Below are 24787 nucleotides of genomic sequence, written 5' to 3' on the forward strand. Positions count from 1 at the left end.
ATATATATATATATATCCCCTCCCACTTGAGCCTCCCTCCCACCTCCCAGCCATCCCACCCCTCTAAGTTCATCACAGAGTGCCAGACTGGTCTCCCTGTTTAACCTCATTTTACAAATGAGAAAACTGCAGTGGAGGGAGGCTGAGCAATGCCCAAGAGCACATAGCTAATGAGTGACACAGTCAGGACCCACAGCAGGTCTTTTATCTGCACCTCAAGCCGGTCACCACCTAGAGAAATACGGCAGACATTCATCGTACACCGTCACTGTAAGTGAGGCCTAATGCCTTTTGGACACTGTGTTGTTATTTGTGGTTTTGCATTTCAAGAGATGGGACTTGAGCTATGATACAAACAAAAGCCATGTAATAGCTACCCCATCCCAACACCATCACCATCACCTCTTCAGAGATGGACTGAAACTGCCTACTGGAGGATAGAGATTCTAAGGAAATAATCTTGAAGGCATTTTGATACATACTTAAACAGCTAATTGAGGCACTGAAGTTCCATGCCATAAAGTGTGTCTATAATAACCTTTAATTTGAAGAACTTTGAAAGCTGGAGTAATCAAAGCCTACCTGTGTTACATAAAGAAATCTCATGGAGGCATCCCAACACAGAATGTCCGTCATCGATGGTCTTTCCTGGTACATGGCTAAAATAAACTGCAGAATTCACTCTAGATAACAGAATGAATGAAATATCAACTAAAGGGACACTAGCTACATCAGTGAGAAGACAGGAACCTCTGACCAAAAAGATGAATCTGGTTTTGTAATTATGATTAATTTTTTTCTGGCAGAAATTAGGCCACCAGTCTATTAAGACATATCATGATTCATGATATTAAAACCTTATCCTCTGAATATGGAAAAACACTCATTTATTCTCCAAAATTCGTTTATTACTTAGACAATTTTTGATAGCAATTTTTTTAATATAGGTAAAAAAAAAACACCACAGTTAAGAAGATCACCCATGGTCCCACCACAAGATGCAACATTTTAGTATAGATTCATTATCTGAATGAATAAATGTCTGCATAGTCAAAGCTGTGGTTTTTCCAGTTGTCATGTACAATGTAAGAGTTGGACTGTAAAGAAGGCTGAGCTCCTAAGAATTGATGCTTTTGAATTGTAGTGCTGGAGAAGACTCTTCAGAGTCCCTTGGACTGTAAGGAGCTCAAACCAGTTAACCCTAAAGGAAATCAACCCTGAATATTCATTGGAAGGACTGATGCTGAAGCTGCAGCTCCAATACTTTGGCCACCTGATGCAAAAAGCCAACTCATTGGAAAAGACCCTGATGCTGGGAAAGATCGAGGGCAGGAGGAGAAGAGGGTGACAGAGGATAAGATGGTTGGATAGCATCACTGACTCAACAGACACGAGTCTGTGCAAACTCTGGGAAATAGTGAAGGAAAGGGAAGCATGGAGTGCTTCAGTCCATGGAGGTCGCAAAAAGTTGGACATGACTAAATGACTAAAGAACGAAAAATTAGTAAAAATAGAATGTTGGTAAGAGCAGCAGAGTGCTGCCTCCACCACATACCAGCTGCATGTCCTTAGGCAAGTTTTGTTTAACCAATCTCAGCTTTCGTTTCCTTATCTATAACGTAAGGAAAGAAGAATATTGACTTCATAGTTTTTTTAGTGACAACATTATTTTGTGTAAAGCATTAATCATAGTGCTGGTGTGTATGAAGTACTAAATAAATATGAGTCTTTGTCATACAATGTTTTGTAACATATGCTATCATCTCTTACATGCTATTTCATAATCTTCTACAATATAAATTTTAATGGCTGCAAGGAATTCAATTGTAATGATATGCTGTAATTCAACCAGTTTCTTATTGTTGAACATTTCAGTTATTTCCAATATGTCACTACTTTATACAATTTACACTGTGACAAAAATAAACTATTTACAGTCAAATTTTTGCACACACCCCTGATTATTTCCTTCAGATGTAGTGTTTAGGAGTGAGATGGCTGTGTCAAAATGGTTAACACGAAACTCAGTTTCCAGAAATGCTGCATGAACTTGCAGCTCCTCTAGTACTGTCTGGCAGAGGACAACACTCACCACCACTTTGAAAAATATTCGGTATTTTTTCAATTTGATAGTTTAACAGAGATTTGCCTTTTCTGTTTTAATTTTCCTTGGGTTCAGGTGAAATGCTTTTTCATTTGTTTATGGACACTCATGTTCTGTTCTGAGACTTGCCTGCTCCTGCACTCTGCCAGGGCCAAATGTCTTACAAAGATGTAGACACACTAATCGGTGTCTGATCTCTGATCCCTCAGTTTGATCCTCACCCATCCCTGGTGACCTTTACTTCACCAAATCCTAGGATCACTTCTCTCATCTCATTTTTCTAGACCTTTTGGTAGTACTTGATACCATACCACTTCCTCCTTAAAACACCCTCCTCTCTTGCCTTCTGAGATACCACATCTTCCTGTCTCTGTAGCTGTTCCTTCTCAGCCTTGGCCTCTACCTGACCCTCCATGCCCTGGTCCTAGGCCCCCTCTCTGTGTGAACTCATTCACTCCCCATTTAATCAGCACATAGACTAATTACCACATATACATCTCTAACTAAAACTTCTCTCCTGATAGTATTCAACTGATGGCAGCATCTCTGCTTGGATGTATCACAGGACTCTCAGATTTAACATGCTCTAAAAAAAAAAAAAAATTGATCCCCACCCTCCGCGCCCACCCCCCTCCCCCCACCGCCTGATGCTATTTCCTCAGTCTTTGCTGACTTAAACATCACCACAATTTTCAGAGCTACTTACATTGGAAACCTGAGGGTTATTCTTGGTTGCTTTCTCCTTCCCCACTGGGCTTTCCCTTCTCACTCATAAGCAAGTCTTACTGTTTCTTTTTCCAAAATAGATCCTAATGCTTCTACTTCCCTCCCTCTCCTCAATAAACCTCAATCCAGGTCAGCACCACCATAGTCACTTCCCATCTCTTCACCCTCTTCCCTTATTTTCTTGCATCCCTCCAACCTGTTGTTCATAAAGCAGTCACAAGGGACTTTCCTGGTGGTCCAGTGGCTAAGACTCCACACCCCCAATGCAGGAGGCCCAGGTTCCATCTCTGGTCAGGGAACTAGATCCCACATGCTGCAAACAGGAGTTCACAGGCCACAACTAAAGATCCTGCATGCTGCAACTAAGACTCAGCACAGCCAAATATACATATTAAAAAACAAAGTAGTCACAAGACCTGCTAGTTTTAAAAATTAATTAATGTATTTCAATTGGAGGCTAATTACTTCACAATATTGTGGTGGGTTTTGCCATACATTGACATGAATCAGCCACGGATGTGCATCTGTCCCCCCCACCACATCCTGAACCCCCCTCCCACCTCCCTCCCGATCCCATCCCTCTGGGTTGTCCCAGCGCATCGGCTTTGAGTGCCCTGTTTCGTGCATCAAACTTGGACTAAGATCTGCTTTTTAAGCGGAAATTTTAATCATATCATTTTCCTACTCAAAGCCATTCACTGGCTTCCCCTAATTTTTCGAATAAATTCCCAACCTGTTATCATGATCTAGAAGGCTCTGCATGCTTTGATCCTCATCTGCTTCTTCCATTTCACTTCTTGCCACATTCCCTGTCTTCTTCCACACCATGCTGCCCTCCTTCCCATTCATTGTATCACTAAACTTTGCCACTACAGGGCAATTACAAATGCTATTTCCTCAGACTGGAAGGCTTTTCCCACTTTCTCCCACCCCTCCGTACCTAGAAGACGTGTTTTCATCCTAAAGGTCTTGTTTATATGCTGCTTCTCAGAGAGACCTTCTCCAATCACTCTATCCAAGTATCCCCACTCTGTATCCTTGGTTATCTTCATGGCCCCCGCCTCCCAAGGAACAGGCTCTCAAGAAACATTTCTTGAATAGGCTTCAGCAATACGTGAACCATGAATGTCCAGATGTTCAAGCTGGTTTTAGAAAAGGCAGAGGAACCAGAGATCAAATTACCAGCATCCGCTGGATCATTGAAAAAGCAAGTGAGTGCCAGAAAAACATCTATTTCTGCTTTATTGACTATGCATAAGTCTTTGACTGTGTGGGTCACAACAAACTCTGGAAAATTCTGAAAGAGATGGGGATACCAGACCACCTTACCTGCCTCCTGAGAAACCTGTATGCAGGTCAGGAAGCAACAGTTAGAACTGAACATGGAACAACAGACTGGCTCCAAATAGGAAAAGGAGTACGTCAAGGCTGCTTTGTCACCTTGCTTATTTAACTTATATGCAGAGTATATCCGGAGAAGGCAATGGCATCCCACTCCAGTACTTTTGCCTGGAAAATCCCATGGACAGAGGAGCCTGGTAGGCTGCAGTCCATGGGGTCACGAAGAGTCGGACACAACTGAGCGACTTCACTTTGACTTTTCACTTTCATGCATTGGAGAAGGAAATGGAAACCCACTCCAGTGTTCTTGCCTGGAGAATCCCAGGGACAGGGGAGCCTGGTAGGCTGCCATCTATGGGGTCACACAGTTGGACACGACTGAAGTGACTTAGCAGCAGTAGCAGCAGAGTACATCATGAGAAATGCTGGGCTGGATGAAATACAAGCTGGAATAATGATTGCCAGGAGTGATGAAATACAAGCTGGAATAAAGATTGCCCGGAGAAATATCAATAACCTCAGATATGCAGATGACACCACCCTTATGTCAGAAAGTGAAGAAGAACTAAAGGGCCTCTTGATGAAAGTGAAAGAGGAGAGTGAAAAAGTTGGCTTAAAGCTCAACATTCAGAAAACTAAGATCATGGCATCCGGTCCCATCACTTCATGGCAAATAGACGGCAAAACAGTGGAAACAGTGGCTGACTTTATTTTTCTGGGCTCCAAAATCACTGCGGATGGTGACTGCAGCCACGAAATTAAAAGATGCTTACTCCTTGGAAGGAAAGTTATGACCAACCTAGATAGCATATTGAAAAGAAGAGACATCACTTTGTCAATAAATATCCATCTAGTCAAGGCTATGGTTTTCCAGTGGTCATGTATGGATGTGAGAATTGGACTATAAAGAAAGCTGAGCGCCGAAGAATTGATGTTTTTGAACTATGGTGTTGGAGAAGACTCCTGCAAGTCCTTGGACTGCAAGGAGATCCAACCAGTCCATCCTAAAGGAGACCAGCCCTGGGTGTTCATTGGAAGGACTGATGCTGAGGCTGAAACTCCAGTATTTTGGCCACCTCATGTGAAGAGCTGACTCATTTGAAAAGACCCTGATGCTGGGAAAGATTGAGGGCAGGAGGAGAAGGGGACGACAGAGGATGAGATGGTTGGATGGCATCACTGACTCAATGGACATGGTTTTGGGTGGACTCAGGGAGTTGGTGATGGACAGGGAGGCCTGCTGTGCTGCGCTTCATGGGGTTGCAAAGAGTGGGACATGACTGAGCGACTGAACTGAACTGAACTGAATGAATAGATACTTTACTCAATTTAATTTTGATTTATATCTTAATATTTTCCTGTTGATTTTCAAGAACTTCAAGCATTTTTAATATAGTAAGCATATTCATGTTTTCTCTTTTATCTTTTTCTGTTTTGTTTGTGGTGGTTTTGCTCCATAGGTATTTTTTACTTCAGTGGGCTCAAATTATTCATTTTTTTCCTCTAAGATTCCTTCTCAATTGTCAAGCTTAGGCTAGACTTACTCATTTTGTTATAGACTTATCCCAAAAAATGCACCTTCATTTTCTTCTATCTGATACTTTAATATTGTAACTTACACTTAAATCTTAGATCCATGTGGAATTTTTCTGCTATGTGATGCAAGATATAACTTGTACCAATAATATTTATTTACTGTTTCTTTCATTTATGGTTTATTTTTAAACGCTACATGTGATTACATACTTAGAAATATTTGAGTGTGTTCCTGCAATCTTTAGGGCACTTGCTTTGTTTGTCTGTCTGTCCCTGCACCACTACCAATCTAATTTAATATCTGGTAAGGCCAAGATAATACCTTCTCGGTATTTAAAGGATTTTTAAGGGCCATATTGACTGCGCTGAAGTTTTCAAAATTTTTCGTCTATCCTCACTCATTTTTTCCCTTCCAGATACACTTGGAAGAAAAAAAGAATCCTCAGTAGAATTTTAATTGGAACTGTATTTGATTTATAGATGAATTTTAGGGAAATTAAAATCTTAACGTTATTAAGTCTTTCCTCCTAGGAACATGGTCCATCTCTCCATTTTAACTTTTTTATTTATGATTCTCAGTGGAAATGTGCAGTTTTTATATTTAGATCCCATTCCTTTTTAGGTTAACATGTGGTAGACACCGCCAGTGCTGTTCCCACCAAATACCTTTGGCATCCCCTATCTACATCCCCTATCTTTCCAGGGGCCGCTTCCTGGGCACCCCTGTGGCTCGAGAGAGGCCTTTTCTGGCCATAGGAGCCTAGTAGGACTGTTGGCAGGGCCAGCCAGAAATGTGGAGTTTATTTCCCTAGAAATAGCCTTTCACTGATGATGGTGGAGAGTTGGTGAGTAAACACCGGCTTCCTCTGCCTTCTGTTGTAACTCTGTCACATGCTCACACTGTCTCCCGGAGGGGTCTGCAAGGGGAACGCTCTATTTGCCCCCAGGAAAATCTAGCTTGATGATGCACCCTCTACTGACATCCTTCCTGTCCCCATCTCCCATCCTCATTCACAGACTGGGTCCCTGGGATCACTCTTCAACAAACGAGTCTATCATTCATCCTTGACTAGAGGTCAGCTTTGAAGGGGACACAAACCGAGAAATAACCCCGTGTTATTTTCGGTTGCCATTGTAAAGGAGACATAAAATTATAATTTCTAACTGGCAATAAGTTATTGATTTTTTGTGTATGGTTGAGATAGATCATCAATGCATACAATGCCATATTTAAACACAAGTTTTTGTCATGAAAAAAGTGTTAATTTCTTTACATATATGCTCTAATGTGCTGCAAATTACTATACATATTACACAGATGTGTATGTTATACATATGTATACATAACACTGTGTATATTACACTGTTTTCTATATATAAACAGTGAATAGAGTTGTACTCACAACCCCATGTATACAGTATTTTAGGGCAATTTGGAGAATTTTAAAGGGTGATTTTAGCTATGCCAACTTTGACCTCACTCACTGTTATTAGAACCTAACCTCATGATCTTTGGCAACTGACTTTTTTTTATTGAATTCACTTAATAGTTTTAATAGTGTTTCAATTGATTCTCTTGATCTTTCGAGGCAGACAACATCAACAGGAAATAATAAGAAGTTTGTCTCCTTTTCATTATCTATACATATCATTTCTCCCCTGTGTTTTATTGCGTATGCTAGAATTTTTAGAACAGTGTCATGTATTGGTGGTGAGGACTTCCTTGGTGGTCCAGTGGTTAAGAATCAGCCTGCCAATCCAGGAGATACAGGTTCTACCCCTGGTCCAAGAAGATTCCATATGTTGTGGAGCAAATAAGCCCATGTGCCACAGCTTCTGAGTTTGTGCTATAGGGCCCAAGAGCCACCACTGCTGAAGCCGAGGGCTCTAGAGCCTGTGCTTCGTGACAAAAGCAGCCGCTGCAGTGAGGAGCCTGCACAGCTGGAAAGTTGTTCTCCTGCTCGAAGCAACTAAAGAAAGCCTGGGGGCAGCAATGAAGACCCAGTGCAGCCAAAAAATCACTAATTAATTTTAAAAAAGTATCAGTGGTGAAAGCAATATTCTTGTATAATTTCTTATTTGAGTAGATATAAAATTATTTCTCTTTCTATTGGGAGAGTGTGTGAGAAAGTGTGCTTTGTGAAAGCATACTGTGTATTCAAATGCAATACAATAAATGAGAAATTAAATTGAATTAAAATAAATGATAAGTTGAATGCAGGAGGGGATAAATTTCAGTTTTACCCCAGTATGAGGTAAAACAAATCATTTCAATAAACCATTCCTGGCAAACTTGATTCTCTTGGTTTAAAATGAGTATAATTTATATAACCTCAATTATAATTTGTCCATTGGAGATCTTCTCTGGTTGCTTAATTTTCACTGAACTTTTGATTCCTTGGGTCATATGAAGAAGCACTGCTCCTTTAGGCTGGATTGAAACCTCCAAAGATCAGGGCAGTTGATCTTGATTCAAAAGATAGAAAAATTAATCTCTAGAATGTAAAAGGGATATGGGTTTCCATACCCGCACTTGCCAAATTCACACAGTCCACAACAAATGTAGGGGGAGCATTTGTCACTTTTAAAATTTTGGCCTGGCATCCACCTCCTCTCTTATTTGCGGAAGAGTCTTATCATCTAAACTGGTTAGGGGGCAAGGTCTCATTATGCATGGAAGTTAAAGAAGCTGGATGTCCCTTCCCAACGTCTGCCTCCAGTCCTGTCCCCCACTGACAGCTACTGTGCTGCTAAGTCGCTTCAGTCGTATCTGACTCTGTGCGACCCCATAGACGGCAGCCCACCAGGCTCCCCCATCCCTGGGATTCTCCAGGCAAGAACACTGGAGTGGGTTGTCATTTCCTTCTCCAATGCATGAAAGTGAAAAGTGAAAAGTGAAAGTTAAGTCGCTCAGTTGTGTCCGACTCTTCGCGGTCCCATGGACTGTGGCCCACCAGGCTCCTCCGTCCATGGAATTTTCCAGGCAAGAGTGCTGGAGTGGGGTGCCATTGCCTTCTCCGGACAGCTGCTGTATGGCCAGCCTATTGGATGTTGCCACCCAGGAACTTGGATCTTCAGCAACTGGGAGGAGAAGGAAGAGATAGCTTCAAATCCACCTCCAGGCTGAAGTCCCTGGCAGTGTGAAGGCCCTAACAGAGCTTTTTACCCATCCTCGGGCTTCCCAGGTGGCGCTAGTGGTAAAGAACCCATCTGTGAATGCAGGAGACAAGAGATGTGGGTTCAATCCCTGGGTGGGGAAGATCCCCTAGAGGAGGAAATGGCAATCCACTCCAGTATTCTTGCCTGGAGAATCCCATGGACAGGAGCCTGGCAGGTTACAGTCCTTGGGGTCACAAAGAGACAAGATTGGAGCAACATATCACAGCACAGCACAGCCCATCCTTTGATGTGTCCCTGGGTGGTCATTTCTGATTCCTGCTTGTTTTCTGAGCCTGATCCTCAAATCTTGCAATTGATTCTATGAGTACCCAATATCCTTTTAATCAATTCCTTTTTGCTTAAATTAGACAGAATTAATTTCTAATGTTGCAACCAAGAACCTTGACTGAAACAATAATTTACTCTTCCGTCTGTTCATTTTTCCACTTGACAACCTGACAGAATATTTGAATTCTCAAAAGTGGCAAGATACATGCTGTAAAATTCTTGTCTCATGCAGGTATAGATCACTAAAGTAATTAGAAAGTTGAGACATTATCTTTGGGGGTGGGTAGGGATGACAACAGGTCATGATCAGGAAAAACAGCTGAATCATCAAGGGCACACTCTAGAAGCTCTACCAGTTGACACACACACACACACACACAGAACCTGTGGGTTGCATAGCGTAGCTCTTGAGTGTCTTCCCAGGGATGGCATGTCAGGCTCAGCTCACTCAGAGAAGATCAAGTCTAACCAACCTATGCCATGGATGACTGAAGGCTTCTGATCCGATTATCTGCACCAGGCTGGGGCTTCCTTGTGGCTCAACCATACAGGAGGAGCTTCAAACACCATCACTGCATACAGTAAAGTCAGGAAATAGATGAGAGTAAATAGTCAAGAAAGGGCCAGAGTGAGAGGTACAGCTAGTCAGGATGTAAAAGAAAGTGACAGGCCATCTTATGACAAGAAAGCCTTCCTAGTTAGACCTCTACAAGGGTTCTGGTAGGAGGTTTGCTGGACGACAACTATATAAAATTAGAAGACTTTCTATCTAGATACTCAAGGCCACTCAGTTCCATTGCCATACACTTAGACCACACCAGATGATAATCCACGCCTCCTTTGGAGAGTCAGGCAAAGAATCAAAGAAGACCATCTTCAATCACCACCACCCTTCCCACCCTCCCTGTGGTCTGGCTGGGATATGGCCTCTCTTCCTCTGTAGAACCAACCCTTTCCAACAGGACCAGCTCCTACAGTACTGATCCTGACCCACTGAGAGCATCCAACAGAGGTCCGTGGACCTGGATTCTAACACCTCATTCATAATAATGCCTGTTTATTCAGCCTGGTCTCCACCCTTTTAAGATGGGAGGGGCCTGGAGAGACACAAACTAAGTAGCCACCCCCCCCACAGGAGGAGCCACTGTCCACTTTGGACAAAACTTGACAAGACCAAGCTAGTATAAAAGTAGTACCAGAATCCCAGCTTCAGAAGCTGGGCATGGCCTCTTTCGGAGTCAGGTTTAACACTACCTGTCCCCACCTCCTCCTGAGCTCAGGCTGGGTGTTGTATCACACATGAGATTTTTCCCAGGACCAATACCTTATGGCTCATGGCATGCTGTGGACCCAAAACAGACTAAATCTACTGGCTATGGTCTAGACATCATAGATTTTAAACGATGTAGTTCTTTCCATTAGAACTTGATGCCATGAGATGTCAGAAAAAGGGTTTCACAATAAACCAGGTGTTCAGAGGTTAGCCTTAGGGCATTTCCCAGGGGTCTCCTGCTTTCAAAGTTGTTTTTGGAGAATCATTCTTACAAGTCCCAAGAGGTCCATCAGAAGCTAGAAGGGTACTTGTGAGTGGATGAGAGCAGGAGGCCTCCAACCCTCCTAGCCCTGGCAGGAGGCCTCTCCTAGATATCACCTCTCTGGCAAGAATTCTCCAAATGGGAAGGAAAAAAGCAGAGAAGAGGAGGAAGAGAAAAGGGAAAATTATAGTAGCAAAGAAAGAAAAAAAAATTAAGTTTTATTTTACTGTTTCTTTGGTTATGCAAAAAATTCAGAAAATCAGAAAAGATCAAAAATAAAGATAAACTGTAATTGATAACTTGGAGAAAAATCACTGTTAACATTTTAATGCATGTACTTACATACTTTTCTATGAAAATGTACCTATAGAGATAAATTTTAAAATAATGGAATAAATATACATACCTACATGTACACATAGCCATACGAATTCGCTGTTCACTTTTTTCTCTTAACACTTTATTGTGAAAATCTTTTCACATAAATAAATGGCATCATTAGCATTTTCATGGCTATGCAGTGTTCTATCATAGTGTAGTTTATATACCAAATCCCATCATTATAGACAATGTTCCAATTACTTACAACACAGGCATATCTTTGCAAACTTGTTCCGTTCTTTCCCAGAAGGAGAATTTCTATATCAAAGGTATATACTTCTTTAAAAAATTTTTTATTGGAGGATAATTGCTTTACAATATTGTGCTGGCTTCTGCCGTACATCAACATGAATCAGCCTCAGGTACACATATATCCCCTCCCTCTTGATCCCCCCTCCCATTTCCCACCCCATCCCACCCCTGTAGGTTGTCACAGAGCACTGGCTGGAGCTCCCTGTGTCACACAGCAAGTTCCCACCGGCTGTCTATTTTACATATCGTAATGCATATGTTTCCATACTGCTTTCTCAATTTGTTCCACCCTCTCCTTCCCCAAAGGGCTTTTCATAAATGTTACTAAGTTGTCCTCTAGAAGTGATATAATACCCATTAGCATCTTCTCTGGCAGTGTGGGTATCCACTTCCCTACATCCTTTATGTCTTTGGCCAACTAGGTTGTTGATTACAAGCAGTGTTATATCTCTTTTCATGTTTATTGATCCCTGATAGTACTGATACCCTGATAGTTGGTAAAGAATCTGCCTGCAATGCAGGAGACCTTGGTTCAATTCCTGGGTCAGGAAGATCTGCTGGGGAAGGGGTAGGCTACCCACTCCAGTATTCTTGGGCTTCCCTTCTGGCTCAGCTGGTAAACAATCCACCTGCAGTTCGGGAGACCTGGGTTCGATCCCTGGGGTGGGAAGATCCCCTGGAGAAGGGAAAGGCTATCCACTCCCAGTATTCTGGTCTAGAGAATTCCATGGACTGTATAGTCCATGGGGTTGCAAAGAGTTGGACAGGACTGAGACACTTTCACTTTCACCTTGTGGATGCACTTACTTTTCATGTGTTTTCAATCGAATTATTCATTTTTGCTTCCTATGGATGTGTCAGCATTCTATATTAAGGATTCTTACCCTTGCTATATATGTGGCTGTTGAGTTAACATTTAAGAGATTAAAACTGAAATGTAATTATCAAGCAAGAAAATATTTCAATTAAATAAAATTTAAGAGAAGGAAAATGTTACTTTAAAAACAAGAGAATAAGAAATTCAGTTGAGACAAAACAAAGCCCAGATAAGAAGAGGAAAATTGAAAGAAATAGAAAGAGAAAAATAACCAGTACCCGTCGAATCAAAGAGAATTTCTAGAACAATGTCTACATTCTAGTTTGTATATATTAAGCTGTCAGTAAGAAAACAGTATGGGGGCTTAGAGGACAAGATGGCTTATCTCAGGAAGGCTAGGGGCAGGGCCATGGATCTTTAATCAAGGTGTGTGTTGAGACCTGCACAGTAGATCAAAATGGGGAATAGCATCCAAATCTTTCCCAGTACTCTATACACTTGTTCAGACCATTAGCTAATCCTCCTAGGAGGCCAAATCCATTTAAACCCACATTTAAGAAGGGCAACAGATAGAAAGGTAGGCAAGGAAAGAATTACAAAAACAGGATGAAGTCTTGATGGGAGCAGGTTAATCTGTCATCTTAATTGCATTGTCTCTTCATTTTGTTCCCTAATTAGATCAAGGAGCTATTAGAGTTACAGATGCTAAAAAAGTGTCTCCTCTTGAAGAAACCATAAACAATGAGATGCCTCACCCCACCTACTCCAGATTTCATGTAAGATAAATTGAACCTCACATGGAATGCCAAGGAGGGCTCTATCTCAAGAGCGGTTTTTCTGAGAGTACATGACATTATCTTCAAAAAGGAAGAAGGTACCCTTTCATGTCCATTTAGTCTTCAAACAAGTAGTGTGCTTCAGATCAGTCTTCCTCTGTCTCCATTTTACATATAAGAACACTAAGGGCCAGAAAAGGCAAGTGATTTGTCCCATCAAGGTGCTGTCAACAGTGTGCAGTGTGGAGCTGGAATCAGAAATAATCTAGTCTAGTGCTGTCCAGTAGAAATGTAATGTGAGCCACATACGCTATTTTAAATTCTCTAGTAGACACATTAAAAAGTTAAAAGAAATAAGTGAAATTAACTTTAATAGTATATTTTATTTAGCACAATATATTCAGACTATTATCATCTTCACATGTGAATAATATAAAAATCATTTCGATGTTTTATATTTTTTATGCTAAATCTTTAAAATCCAATGTGTCTTTTCTTTCACAGGACATTTAAATTTGCACTAGTCACATATCAAAAAACTCAAGTACATTTCAAGTGTGTAAGAGCCAGGTGTGGCTTTTGGTTACCACATTGGACAGCCTGGTTCTAGATCAGCGGTTTTCAAGGCCTGGTACCCAGACCAGGAGCGTCAGCATCAGCTGGGAACTGTTAGAAATGCAAATTCTTGGGCTCCATTCCAAGTCCACTGAATCAGACCCTCTGGGGGTGGAGGTCACCAATCAGTATTTTAACAAATCCCTTCTGGTAATTTTGATGCATGCTAAGGTTTAGAATCATTTGTTGCTGTTGTACAGTTGCTAAGTTGTGTCTGACTCTGCGACCCCATGGACTGCAGCACACCAGTCTCCTCTGTCCTCCACTATCTCCCAGAGTTTGTTCAAATTCATGTCCATAGAGTTGGTGATGCTATCTAACCATCTCACTCTCTGCCACTCCTTCTCCTTTTGCCTTCAATCTTTCCCAGCATCAGAGTCTTTTCCAATAAGTTGACTCTGTATCAGGTGGCCAAAACATTGGCGCTTCAGCTTCAGCATCATTGCTCTAGACAATTGCCTCTCCATTCCAATCCATAGAAAACTAGGAGAGCCATGGCAGGCTAGTACTGAGAAAGAAGAGCCTCTTCTCTTGAGATAAACAGTTCTTGGCTAGATGAAGTTGGTGTTCTCTTGTACGGAAATTTCTAGTCCTAGTTGGGGTTCCATTTCTTGGGATTATGAAATAAATTATCAACACATAATTTAAATATGATTTCATTCAGTATTTTAAGGAAGAAAGAAACCCAGTAATCACACTATACAATCACTTTAAATTTAGTTTTTAATTTCTCTTGTCCTCAGTTTCCTCATTTGTAAAATGGGGATTTGTTTAACAAATGTTAGCAACTTTAAAAAGTATTGTGTACCTACTGTATAGCATAGGGAACTCTGCTCAGTACTCTGTAATGACCTATATGGGAATAGAATCTAAAACAGTAGATATATGTATATGTATAACTGATTCACTTTGCTGTACAGCAGAAACTAAGACATTGTAAATTAACTATACTCCAATAAAAATAGATTAAAAACAAACAACCCCCTCCCCACCCAATATTGCACAGATTTCTCAGGGGGAAGTTTCCATATAAATATCTCTTAGTTTAAATTTTTTTTTAAAGTACTATGTATCAAAAAGAAAAAAGGCAGAAAAAGTGACTGGTATTTGAAAACTACAGTCAAAACTTAGTGGGCAGGAAAGGTAATATTATAGATTTTGAACATAGAAGCAGATGCCAATTCACTTATATTTCTCAGAGCACTATATTTTGCTGAGGGGGTAGGGTAGGATTCTTGCCAAAATCATTAAGAAGAATGAATCTGAGCATGCCTTAGAGCAGAACTTTCAGTAAACAGGAATTACCTATAAAGAAAATCAGGAAGCTGAAGTGTTTGCTTTTTTTAATGAAGTTACATCCTGCCATAGAAATGCTGGATAGGAAATAAAGACTGATGCACTCCCAGTTGTATATTAAACCAGCTATTATTTCATCAAGGAAAATCTGAGCAAAAGCTCAGATTTAGAGAAGGAAAAAAACCACGGGAAGGCTGAATTCATGAGAAACCAAAGACAACCAATGGCTACAATTGAACATGCTTTTGGAAAAAGCTATACAAACAAATACCCACTCTGTGATTGCAGATTCCTTAGTAGTCGCTTGCCCTCTCCACCCCCTACTCGTATTTCCCTAATACTTCCTGCAGACTTTGCTTGTATATATATACATATATCAGAAGACTATCAGTTCATTCTAATTTATTCCGTTTTATCCCCTTCCTTTTCTTCCTCCCCTTCCTTATAATTACTGATAATATTAACCGTGCGTTTCCAGGTTTCTCTTTTTTCCAGGTTTCTGTGATGGGATTCTCCCTTGCTCCGCACTCTTCGGTTTGATCAGAGAAAACAATTTAATCATCCTAACAGTTTCCCAATTTATCCTCCCACCTTCAAATTAAAAGACAACAGAAAGGAAAGATAGCCCTTTCTCAAGGCAGGTTTCCATGGTTTTGAGGGAATGGCAGATGCCTTTCTGCAGTAGCGGCTGCAACCTTCTCCAAAGCAGAAACTGAAGCTCACACTCTCCTCTTCTTTCCTTACCCTAACCCACTACCTCAAGTCCACGTAAACCTTAAAAAACACACACGCACAACTCCTGCAATCTAGCATCCCCTCTCACACCCTTACACCACAAGCACGCCAGGATGCCCAATGCCACCGGAACGCTCTGCCCACTCGGTGGCCCCACCCATCGCCGCCCCGCCCCCGCTTCAACCACCAATGGTCGCCGCCCGCTGCTCCCGAGGGGCTCGTTGATTGGACAGTGGAGCCTGCCACTCTCGCGGGGCCTCCCGCCCTCCCTCACTCCCCGCTGGGGCTGGAGGGGCTGGAGCATCAGCGCGAGTAGCTCGGAGCAGCCGCGGCAGCGGCGGCGCGTCGTTGCAGTTGCGCCATCTGTCAGGAGCGGAGCCGGCGGGGAGGGGGCTGCCGCGGGAGAGGAGGAGGGGTCGCCGCGAGCCGAAGGCCGCCGAGACCCGCCCGCCAACCGGCCGAGGGAGCAGAAGAGAGGCTGCCCTCGGAGCCGCGCGTCCATCACCGCCCGGGCGCGCGGCGCTTCACCCCGCGCACCGAGGGCTCCCCAGGCGCACACAAAGCCGCCGCCCGCGCCTGGGAGGGATCCAGTCGCCGGGCCGGGGACACCCGGCGCCGCCCCCTGGGCACTCTCAGAAGGCCCACCGGCTCCCGGGCCCGCCGAGCAACCACCGGAGCCGCTTCGGCCGCGCCGGAGGAGGCGGGGAGTGGACCATGTGAATGGGCTCCGGAGCCTGAGCGCAGCGCAGGTAAGCGGCCGGGGATGCGCCGCGGGGCCGCGGGGATGCTGCGGAGATGCGGGCCGCGGGCGCCGAGCGCAGCGCCGCCCCCGCCGCGGGGCCCGGCGCTGCAGTCTCTTGGCCATCGTTGCCTCTGGGGCTCCCCGCGGGGCTGCCAGGGAGTTGGCCTTGCTTGGAGTCTTGCTGTGGTCGCTCCGGAGGAAACCTCTGCGGGCTGCAGCCCCGAGGTAGCGCAGGGCTGGGGGGTCCATTTCCTCAGGGTGTGAATAGGGATTGGCTTGGGGGGTGGCTAGGCTGGCCCAGACTCCGCCTCCGCCCTCTTTTCGGGGCCCCCCGCGGGGACCCGGGCTGTGTGTGTTGTTTTAATGTCAGGGATGATGTAATCACTTAATAATTGATGCCCCGTGCTGCTTCCCTCCCCACCCCACTCCACCCCTGCCCCACTCCTCCACCTCTCGGCCTCCTCCTCCTGTGGCCGTCGCCTTTCCCATCGCATCCTCCAGCTTATTTCTGGCACCTCCCTTGCACTTCCCCCATCCTCCCCTCGACTCTTCCTGTGCCACCACCCACCCTTCCCCAGTCCCCCGTGCTGGAGCCTTAGCTCCTCTTCCTCTGACCCCTCCACCCCTCCTGCTCCCTCAGTCTCCTTTCTCCTTCCTTCTCAGCTCTCTGGATTTCCTCTCTACTTCCCTAGATCGATGACTGTTTTTGTTTGGTCGCCTCCCCTCTCTTATCTCTGCGGCCACAGGCGGAGGGGACTGAGCCAGAAAGAGGCCACCAGGCTTGGGCCTCGGCGGAGATTTGCTGGGACTGAGTGAGAAGAGGGATAATAAAATCACCCTTCTCGCCCCTCCTCCCACCAATAAATCACACAGACTCGCCGGGTGTGTGTGTGTATGTGTGTGTGTGACACAAAGAGCCCTTTCAGTGCACAGAGAGGAGACGCATAAAGTGCCCAAGGGTGGGCGCGATGCTTCTTGTTTCTCTTCCCTGGGGCTTCCCTTTTGCTCAGATAAAGCAGTTGATCTTCTCTCTCAGAGTCTTTCCTGCCACATTTACCAAAAAATAAAAGGCCCCAGATGCAGGGTGGCAGGTGCTGGCGTTTTGCTGTATTCATGGACCGGTAGTGTTGACTGGCGGCTGCAGTACTTCTTAGATTGAAGGGGGAATTGATTTCAGCTGTCTGAAGAGTTGCTTTACTCTCAGGGTAGCACCCTCCCTTGCCCAGTTTTAACTCCCTTTCATGGTAGGGGGTAGGATACATGGGTGTGGGAGAGGGAGAATTTTGTTTCCAAAAGAGAGTTATATTGATGTTTGCTAGGAGTGAGGCAGCCTAACTTGCTTCTCTCAAGTCTAAGGAGGACTGAAGTCATTTGAGATGAAGTCTTGTCCACCCAGTGATGGTTGTTTCACCCTTGTATTTAAAGAAGCTCCTGGGGACATTGCTAACACAGCAGTAAGTCGGTATTTGGAAGACCACTGGGAACTGTGTCTCTCTTCCCTGCTTCAGGGTACCCTTCAGACAGCCACTTCCTTCCTCTCACCGCCAAGCCACTGCTGTACTTTCCACCCTTTGTGCTCTTTCTCCCAAGTCCCTGCCCCTCTGCCCCTCGGGTCCTGTGCTTTCAGACGAAGGGACTGATTTTTGGAGGAAGTGGTTTTGTTAACTGTCTCAGGTGTTGGAGGCACTTAGCTATGAGCGAAGAAGGTAGAGAATCTTTTGCCTGATCTCTTAAACCATCTGCTTGATGTTCCTCTTAAAAAGGAAATGTAAATGTAAATCTGGGGGCTTAATGTTCCATTCTGTAAGCCAGTGACTGTTACATGCTTAATCAATAATGTCAAAACTTAGGTCGAACCCATTGATTCCTAAGAGCATGGCTCTTTGACTGTTATAAGTAATAGAACTGTCTCAAGTTCTTCAAGAATTTTATTAGAGAAGAATTGTTATGGTTCATTAAACATTTACTCCTGCACTTTCTAAGGACATTCATCTTGGAACATTTTATATTTTAAAAAAAGCAAAAGGGTTAATGAGGGTAGTGTTCAAAACAAAAAAACAAAGCCTTGTTTGTTTGGCCAAACCCAGGAAAGAAAGTGCACAATAAGCTCACCCTCTGTTGACCGGAGTTCAAGAGAGTGGTGAGGTTGAATGTGAACAAATGCATATTCTGCTTTCTGTACTTTTATTTCTCTGCTTTCTCCTGGGTCTGAAATCTCCTAACCCCATCTGATTTGCTTGGGTTCTGTTAAACCTAAAGCCCAGCTCAAAAGTCTTCTACTCTGGGATGCTTTCTCCTCCTTTCCCCTTCAAGCAAATCACCATGCCTCCAATTTTGTTTTCACACTTCAGCAGCTGGCATTATGGTTGGCACGTGTCTATTTCCATCATTAGTTGATCAACACATTGAAAGAAGGAACCTGGTCTTGTTTCAACAAATGTGTTAGGTCTTTGGTATGTGCTAAGCACCTGGCTTAATTAGGCTAATATTAGCAGCTATAACAAATAGGCCTGCAAAAATATAATGACTCAAAAGTAATAGACGTTTATTATTCCTCATGTAATAGTTCAAAATGGGTATTTCTGATCAGTGGGTGACTTTCCTCCATGCAGTGATTCTGGGCTCCAAATTCCACCATGCCTTGCCGCTCCATTGTAATCTGCTTTCAGCTGGCAGAAGCACAAAGAGAGAGTAGAGGGGATGGACCCACTTTTTAATTACCCTGGCCTGGAAATGACACACATCACTTCTGCTTACATCCTTTACTTGAGGGATAGTTAAATGGCCACATTAAACTGCAAGGGATCCTGGGAAATAGTCATCATATGACTAGAAAAAAAGTCAAGATATGTGTTTGGGGCCAGCAACTTTGCTATATGCCACAACTCAGATGGTACGAGTGGAAAAGAATCTGCCTGCCATTGCAGAAGACACAAGAGATTGAACCTGGGTTCAGACCCTGGGTTGGGAAGATCCCCTGGAGAAGGAAATGGCAACCCACTTGCCAGGAAAATTCCTTGAACAAAGGAGCCTGGTGGGCTATAGTCCATGGGTCACAAAAAGTCAGAGCACACACACACCCAACTTTGCTATGTGGTGCTGCTCAACAAGGCATAGTCATTGCCTTCAAGGACTTTGTAGGTTGATGAGAATTAAATGCAAACCTAGAGCCTTTACCCATTATTGCCTTCATTCTTTCGCTATTGCCAGACTTTTGATTTTACAAGTTCAGACCTTCACATTTTAAACATGTTTCCAAAAACCTTGGTTTTTTGTTGATTCTAGTAGCCACTTCCCACCCAGTTATTCCCTGTAATACAGTGATCTGATGGCTATGGTACTGACTTTGATGTGGCTCTCCAGTACTACCTTTGTTGGCCTGGATTGTTATCTGCTTATTTTATAGACTTCCCGAATGGCCAGGAGAGTCTTTAGAAATCACAGTCCTACCTTCTCTAATTGGAAGAGGAAATGAAAGAGACTCTAGAGGAGAGATTTTTTGCCCCAGGCCATGTTCGTGGGAAGAGAGCCTCACCTGCCCAGCTCTTCAGTCCTGACAGGGTCCCCTCCAGCCTGCAGATGTCTTGAGTGGGTGGGTAACTGTGAGCCCTGCATGTTCCTTGGGATTAAGTGAGTTCCCAGAGCCAGGTGAATCACTAGTGTTTTGGATAGCCCCTGTTCTCCATGGGCCTCCCCAGGAGCAATTCTGTCCATACTAGTCATCAGACTTAGTAATGCACATACTTTTGCTATGTTGTGGTATGTCACTAAATCATGCCTGACTCTTTGGGACCCCACAGACCAGCCCGCCAGGCTCTTCTCTCCATGGAATTTCCCAAGCAAGAATGCTGGAGTGGGTTGCCATTTCCTTCTCCACTTTTTGTGGGGTTATTTTGCCCTGTGTGTATGCTATAAAAAGTTCATTATATTCATCAGTTTTGTAGACGTTAGCCCAATATCTTATTGTGTGCAAGGCACTGGAAGATAGGATTGTGAAAATGAATACTTCTGCTGTCCTTGCTGTTTGGGAGCTTAGTCTGCTAGAGGAGATAAAAATAATACATAATAGCTAGTTTTATTGAGCATTTACTATATGCCAAGCACTGTTTAAGCTCTAATCTTAATAATGGTATGAACAGCTGAAACTAATATAATGTGGTAAATCAACTATTGCTGCTGTTGTTTAGTCGCTAAGTTGTGTCCAGCTGTCTTGCAACCCCCGGACTGTAGCCTGCCAGGCTCCTCTGTCCATGAGATTTCCCAGGCAAGAATACTGGAGCAGGTTGCTATTTCCTCCTCCAGGGGATCTTCCCAAACCGGGGAGTGAACCTGTGTCTCCTGCATTGGCAGACAGGTTCTTTATCACTGAGCCACCTGGAAGCCTAACTATACTTCAGGGTTGTTTTTATATGAAGTAGTTTTGCTTATAATCTCCATTTTACATATGGAAAGTGAAGCGAAGGAGGTTAAATAAATGACTCAAGATCATACATGGCTGGTAAGCAGTAGAGTCAGGATTCAGGTCCAGTTAGTTGGGTCTCAGAGCCTTTGCTCTTAGCCACAAGGCAATATGCAAGATAATACATATGGACATAATGATGATATTGATTAAAATGTGTTACATGCCATAAGGGAGGGTGGCATAAATACTTTGGAAATGGATTCTTTTGGTTGTTTGGAAACATAACTTTATGTTTAAATAAAAAATAAAATGTCAATTCCTATTGCCATTCTTTCCATTTTAGACCCTGGTGCTAACCTAGGAAATTAAAAAAAAAAAATCTAAAAATGGGAAAGCAAAGCATGTTGATTCTGGAACTACTTTTACTCAGTGTAACTCTGTTTTAGGATGGATCCTTCTGTGGCCCACAGATAGGTCTGTAAGAGTTTGTGAATCGTCCTGCATATTTACTCATCAAGCAACATTCATTCGTTGTACTACCATTTGCCAGACATTGAACTAGATGCCTCAGGAACAAAGAGTTGTAATCCTGGCTAAGGAACTGCCTGAGGAAGGCTCTGACCACAGTGATAACTGCCATGATCCTGGGTCTACAAGGCAGCATGAACTCCACAGGGAGGTGGGAAATTGGGGTGGCCAGGCAGAGAAAGCCAGAGGAGGAACTGGCCATTTGAGTGTTGTATGAAGGCCATTGGCCTCGAAGGAGAAGCCGAGGATGCAGATGCACAGACTTTAGGAAAGAGAAAGTGAAAGTCAGTCAGTCATGTCCGACTCTTTGCAATCCCAAGGAATTATCCAGGCCAGAATACTGTAGTGGGTAGCCTTTCCCTTCTCCAGGGGATCTTCCCAACCCAGGGATCGAACCCAGGTCCCCCACATTGCAGGCGGATTCTTTACCAGCTGAGCCACCAGGTAAGCCCAGGAATACTGGAGTGGGTAGCCTGTCCCTTCTCCAGGGCGTCTTCCCAACCCAGGAATCAAACTGGGGTCTCCTGCATTGCAGGCAGATTCTTTACCAACTGAGCTATCAGGGAAGCCTGACTTTTTAGGTAACCGCAAGTAATTTAGAGTGGGTAGGGTGGTAGAGGGAGAAGATGAGACTGATGGGAAAATTGAGAACGTTCTTAAAAGTGCTTTGTCCAGAAATGCTGTTTAAGAGTTGCAAGTAGAGATGCTGCTTTGGTCTGATTTGTTTTATGATCTGTTTGGCCGCAGTATGGGCTGTTGACCAGAGGAGGTCAACATCTATGTAGCTAAGGTAGTTATGGAAACTCAGATGAGCCACTGGTGGAGTGCTGCACCGAATTGGGGATGGAACAAAAGAGACAGGATAAGAGAGGGTGAGACAGTATCTTGTGGAGCTGCGGAGAGGCAGAAGGGGGGGTCCTTGAGAGTAGGTGGAGAAAGACCTGCAGACAAGCAGTGCAGTAAGAACAGGGAGCGGGTATTTTCATGATGACTTTTATCATGGACACTTTGGACTTTCAGGTCAAGGTATCTTGTAGGCAGTTGAATAGATGGGTCTGGTCTGGGGTGTAAGATATAAATCAGATATAAATCTGTTAGCAGCATATTACAAAATACTGGGAGCTGTGGATATGGACAGTATCAGTGAGGAAGAGTGTGTTGAATGGAAGAGCAAACAGGGCTGAGAGAGAGCCGGGGGAGCAGAGGTGCCCAGGCCCTGAATGAGAGAGGTGCAGCCAGAGGATTGGGCTCGCCAAGGAGGGAGGGGGCCCTGATCCGCAGGAGGGGAGGGCTGTGCCCCGGACGGTAAGCAGGATTGAGAATGAAAAGTGCCGTTGGGTGTTGTATCCAGCCAGAGCAGTGTGACCATAGAAATTGAAAACTCTGCGGCTCCCCAGACCAAGGTAGAAACATGTAGCAAAACCCAGAGAACCTAGAACCATAAGGGACTTAGAGATCATGTAGTCTGGCTCGTCCATTTCACTTGTGAGGGAAAATGAGAACGCAGAGTGGCTGACTGACTTGTCCAAGATGGCGAAGTCATCACTTAAAGCCAGGTTTCAACCCTTTCAGCCCCGGTGAGGGGTGTGGGCCTGGTGCAACCCCTTCTAGCTAGGCCCAGTTACCTAATCTATTTGTGCCTCCCTGTCTTCACCTTTAAAATGAGTTCCTACTTCAGAGGCTTGTTGAGAGGGGTCAATGAGCTGATCCATGTAAAGCACTTAGTATCCCACATATAGAAAAGCAATGTGTATGCTGCTGTTAATACATATATAGATGTATATATCTATACATACACATTCCTTAGGGAAGGGATGAAAATGTATTGTGTACAGAAAAGGAGATTTTGAACATTTTAGAAAGATTTGAGTGATTGTTAGTTCTGAGTCGAGAATTATTGGAAAACATAGGAAATTAGTTGAAATAGTATGATGGCATTTTTAGTAAGTCTTCTTAAGAAGTGCAAAGCCTTTCTATTGTTGAGAATAGAAAACATAAAAGTGCTTTGAAGTTAGCGCTATAAAAGAATGTCTTTGTTTTAGTCAGATAACCAGAATTTTACCCTATCTACAGTGTGCGGGTATGTCCCTTGAGTTTGACTGTAGAAGTCACCGTGACTTTCTGAAGGTAAAATAAACTCCAGTTGGAGTAGGAAAAAACCCCACGAATTATGAATTTCATGCACTTGGTTCCTATGAAAAAAGAGTGATTTGGGTTATTTAGAGAAATATAATTTTTTTTCCAGTGATTCTAGTTGAGCAGATCTAATTTTTAGCTACTAAAACACATAAGAAGCCCGAATAGTATTATCCAAATGGACATGGGTGACATGAAGTTCAGACAGCTTCCAAATAAGTGGCACTCTGAACTTGATTAGAACACAGTAATCCTGGAAGGGTATAAATTGAATGGATTTATGGTCTAATAAAAACGTGGGAAGAAAAGATAATGCTTACTGACTCATGAAACTTTAACAGCGTTTGTAAGAGTCTGAGTTGTAATATTTGGATGAGAATGTTTTCCCATCCGTCTTGGCCTGCTTCCTGAATGACCCGCGTCATGCCTCGCTCAGGGCGTGAAACAGATTCAGGAGCGCTCGGGTGCAGAGGTCATTATTACCTGTTCCGCCCTGTCCCCGCCGTGTCCTCAGGCAGCACCCATTGGTTTGAGCAAATGTGTATTGAGCACCCATTAACTGTAAGTTTGAGGAAGGGAAAAATAAGATGTGGGAAAGTTTTAGCCCATTGCTAATTTCAATTCAGAAGGCCTTTTCTGAGAACTGTGTTTTTCTGATCTGTATTCCTATCTCTGTGATAGTATAAAAAAGCACACAGCACCCCACCACCACTCACCCCTCCCTAAATACACCAGAATAATAATCATACCTGACTTTGTTATTGAATCCCGGAGGCCTGAAATGCTTTACATACAGTAATTTACTTAGTCATCACAACTAGACGAGGCAGGTATTACCCGCATTGGTCAAATGGGAAGATTGAGGCTCAGAAAAGTAATTTGCCCATTGTCACACAGCTAATTACTAGAGAAGCCAGGTCTGTCTGGCTCCTAAACTCACACCTGCTTTTGCTCCAAAACTGTTCTTTGTTCCCTGTGTACTTTCAAACCTTGTTGCTTTTGCCTTGCAGTTACTTCTGTGTTAGGTTTTGGGGGACAGGAAAAGTATCTTTGCCATCAGGGAAGCCCCGCTTCTTCTGATGACTTCATGAAGACTTACTTTCTGGGAAGCCCCTCTTGGTCCTGTTCTGGGGCTCCGTGGCACTTGATTACCACCTCGTCATCACCCTTGTCACAGCCTGACTTATAAAGCAGAGTGGGTCAGCTGGGTTGGACAGTAGGAAGATACTGGCCTTTTTTCCTGACTTGGGAGCTCTTTGGAAGTCAGACTCTGTTTTATTTGTGGTTGACTTGCCAGCTCAACATCCAGCACGATTTCATGATGTACTGTTATTATTCCCATTTAACAGATGGGGAAACTGAGGCCTGGAGGTATAGTGATTTAGCCAGGGTCACACAACTAGTAAGGAGAGCTGGGC

The 24787-nt window shown here is 43.7% G+C and overlaps 1 protein-coding gene across 3 annotated transcripts in view; it reads left to right on the forward strand.

The window, feature by feature from the left end:
• Positions 15848-24787, forward strand: part of FYN (FYN proto-oncogene, Src family tyrosine kinase) — a 217264-nt gene continuing 208324 nt past the window's right edge. For 2 of the 3 annotated variants that reach the window (XM_018053054.1, XM_018053055.1), the window contains exon 1: positions 15850-16310. The gene's annotated coding sequence lies outside the window, so the exon portion shown is untranslated. Of the gene's footprint in view, positions 16311-24787 lie in introns of all 3 variants that reach the window. The other variant, XM_018053056.1, reaches the window with a different exon arrangement.

This window comes from Capra hircus, chromosome 9 (genome assembly GCF_001704415.2).
Source record: "Capra hircus breed San Clemente chromosome 9, ASM170441v1, whole genome shotgun sequence".
NCBI classification, from domain to species: domain Eukaryota; kingdom Metazoa; phylum Chordata; class Mammalia; order Artiodactyla; family Bovidae; genus Capra; species Capra hircus.